We start from the raw sequence: 3,619 nt of genomic DNA, 5'->3' as shown, positions 1-3,619 counted from the left end.
ATCCTGCGACCTGAACTTGCAGAGAGCCGGCTCCGTGAACTGCGCATGCGCGCCCAGAACCAAAGTGGAAAGGAGGATGCGTTGATTCTCACGACGGATGTGACGTCAAATAACTTTTAGTATTTGCTTTTTTTCTGGAAATAAGCCTCAAACTCAGATGCCAATTACCCCGTTTCACAGCGCCCGAGCCACCCGAACAAAACTTCAAAAGCTGGCGCGCTTTTCGCGCAACGGGTGCTCGCGCCTTGCGAGCCCTAGGTCGCTTTTCATGCGTCGGCTTGTTGTAGTTTGCGGGGCATCATCCCGATAGATGCAAATTCGGTGAAAATCTTATTCAGTTCGTGGATTGTTGCCCTAAATTCAACAGCGCAGCCTTCGGTCCTGTCCCTGGCCTGTCTGCAGCCTCCGACTACGGTGAGTCGTACGCGAATGATGGTGTTTCGTACATGCCCGCGAGCTCTAGGTAAAGCACTTGTCGGCGTTCTGCTACCGTCTTGCAGCTTTTTTAACGAGTTTTTACACGGCAGTGCAGCTATGCGGTAGTCACAATTACTGACGCGGCGTAATCACGCGACACTCTCCGGGCGAAGGCATGTGGAGACTGCATAATGGCGTCGATCCCGTTTCTTCGCGCTTGAAACAATCATTGCATACCTGCTGCTGTGCACCGATCGGTCGCCGGTTGCTGTTGTCTTCGGGGTGCACTGGGGTATTGGGACGTACGCGGCGACTTACAAATGATGTGAAACTATTTGTGAAACGACAGTCACGGAAGTTTGTAATTTGCCTTTTTTTTTTTTTTTAGATTCTTCGTTTGTGGCCTAGTTTGTTTGGGCAGTAGCAGGCATTTTGGTGTGCGCCAGCGTGAACGCGCTGGTTTATGATCAGGAGGTTTTATTGCCTTCCTCGCAGCTTCAGCAGATAGTGACTGGGCCCATAGAAACGGTCGTGCTTCTGTCAAAAAACTCGTAAGGTATTCATCCATGCGGCCCATACGTGGTGCTGCAGTGCAAGAGGTCAGCTTCTTTGCAGTGTCGACGAAGTAGTGTCGACGAAGTGCTAAAGAAGGGGAGTTGCTGGCCAGCTGAGAGACAGTATAAATGTAAACTGGCCCAGTGCGAAATGAGCCTACTGCTCAGCACGAAATGGTTACAAGATACGGGCGTATACCCGCACGAACTTATTGTGCTTATATGCTCATACGTTCCATTGTCGAGTACTCACATCGGTGCATGCAGCAATGAGGGTGACTCTTCGGCTATCATAGGTTCTTGCCCATGAGAGTATCTGCCCTTTTACTACCAAAATAACTGCATTGGTAGAACTCGCTGAGCTTGTTCATATAGACATAACACTTCGAATGCATGTCGCTACCGCCGAGTTCCCTAATATATATCTTTTGCCTGCTCCAACAGCGTCATCACTTTTTGAGAAAACTGGGAATGATAGCAGAAATAATGCCCCCATAAATAGTGGGCAGTGCTTTGCTTCAAGCTGCTGTCAAGGCCATTGACAGCTTATTTGAAAACAAAGCAATAATTAACCTGAGGTGGTATGTTTTGTTCAGGAGAGTGAAGCACCGTTGCATGTACTACCTCGTAATCCTGTCAAAGAGCTTGTAAGTTGCTGCTATAAGCACTCTTCATTACAATTCCATGCAAGCCACAGCATATTCCGCACTTACTGCTTACGATTTAACTTAGTCTCTTTGTTGCTATTTCAGTGTTTTGCAAGTGTGCTAAATATTTGTATTTGTGCTAGCATTGACTGCCAGTCTCGTTGCTGCCTTTTTCCTTCTGCGGCAGGCACTCTCATTTGCTTTACTCGAATCAAATTCTACTGTGAGTGAGTTTGCTGAATTTATGCAAACTAAATGTAATTGCAGTATTGCTCTCATTTATTTACATTTGCAGAGGCAAGGAATACTCGGGGCCGACGTACGAGTTTCTTCCACCAGTTGGATTCCTCTGCTACCTCGGTAGTGCAGTGCGCTGTAACTGGTGTGACCAAATGGATACTCTCACTCCTTCTACTGGTTTAGAGCGTGCTCCTAGTTAAGTTTAAAATACCTTGCTTGCAATGTATTTAATCTTGTTGTGGAATATTGTCACCCTTGCATTTTCTGATATGTTATTATTTGGAAAGCATTCAGAGTGATTTTGGACGCATGATTTGCCTTGGCGGGAGGTGGAGAAACACAAATGTGTGACTGCAATTTTTTGCCTCTCTAGTTTTCAGCCTTTAGAATTAAAGCAACAGATTGATATGTGAACAGGCCTGGCATGGATTAAAGAGTTTGTCATATACAACACTTGACCCTTGCGGGGATAACACAGCTGTGGTTATCTGAGCAAAAGTTCTCTGTATGTGATGGTGTCCGAAACATGGCATTGTCTTAAGTAACTTGGCATGGAATCGGCCACTTCTTGCACTCTCTTGACAGCATCTATTGTAATGTGTGCTAGGCGACATGCCTTCGGATCTGTTGTATATCTGCAGCAGTTGCCTTGATGTATCAAGATGGGGTGGTTGTTGCGAGTTGGAAATTGCTATTCTCCCGACTACACCAATAAAATGCAGTGAAGCCAAATACCAGGAACCAATGTGTTATTTGGTTCATTGTGAAGGCTTGCCATTCTCGTAACTTTGCCAAATTGCTAGAAACATTATTTTTAAGCCCGGTCTTCTTTTGCTCATAGCACAACTCATTTCGTGCATTTGTCAACTTTTTGTGGTTCATAGTTGGCACATTTTGCAGAGGGTGACAAAATTTGAGCTGGTGTGCCACGAAGGTTAAATATCTGTTTATTGAACTCTTCTCGGGAAGCTACATGCAAATCCTGCCTAATGTGGCTGTGAGGGCTTCGCACTTGATTGATGTACCGGCGCTTTACTTGTGGCAGCTGGTCTACATTGTACAGGACTGCCACTTTGAGGAACACCAGCACTGCTATGAAGCAGATTCACAGCATTGTTCCTGGTGGAAGCAAACCACTGCAGATGTTGCCCTCATTCCAATGCAGCTTCAGCCAGTGAAGTTTCATAATGCCCATGTTGGACGAACAAGAGGCCTATGAACTTGAGCATTTCACTTAGTCATTCCTTCCAAACATCCAGCAAAACAAGCAACCTGTTGGGTTTCCCCAAAATCCCTGTACAATCATATATTTATTTTTATTTTTACAAATAGTTTGTATCATAAGCTGGAGAACCTTCACTCAAGTATACACTAGGTTCCTATCTACGTGAAAACTACACACTTGTGTGCCAGTATCAGCAGATCGTTCCTAACGATTGTGGACACCCTCCTAAACAGAGATAAAACTGAGAACATGCAGCGATCATGGGTACATACTCAAAAGCAAGTGGGTACGGAAACTGTGTGCACCTTTGGCCACTGTAATTGTAGTACCTGAATCGCTAAAAGCTGAAATCAGAGCTTCTTCCGACTCTTCTGGCTTTTTTGCTGCTAGTGCGATAAAAAAATTCTGTAGCTGAAGTTGCTGAATCTCACAATTTCAGTGTTTTTTTGTTGTGCGGCCTGACATGAACATTTCTCCATCTAAGCTGCCACCATTCTTAAGATAAAGATCGCTTCTGTGTCACTACTTGGTGCGAT

At 45.2% G+C, this 3,619-nt stretch overlaps 1 long non-coding RNA gene across 1 annotated transcript; it reads left to right on the top strand.

Annotated features, from left to right (window-relative positions):
- Positions 1 to 75: 75 nt before the first annotated feature.
- Positions 76 to 2,599, top strand: LOC146197981 (uncharacterized). Its single transcript, XR_014704930.1, has 2 exons — positions 76 to 414; positions 1,914 to 2,599. It is a non-coding gene; the product is annotated as an uncharacterized LOC146197981 (long non-coding RNA).
- Positions 2,600 to 3,619: the final 1,020 nt, after the last annotated feature.

The sequence above is a fragment of the Amblyomma maculatum genome, chromosome 2, assembly GCF_055883805.1.
Source record: "Amblyomma maculatum isolate TAMU_Amacu chromosome 2, ASM5588380v1, whole genome shotgun sequence".
In the NCBI taxonomy this organism is placed as follows: domain Eukaryota; kingdom Metazoa; phylum Arthropoda; class Arachnida; order Ixodida; family Ixodidae; genus Amblyomma; species Amblyomma maculatum.
This window is presented reverse-complemented; position numbering and strand designations above follow the sequence as displayed.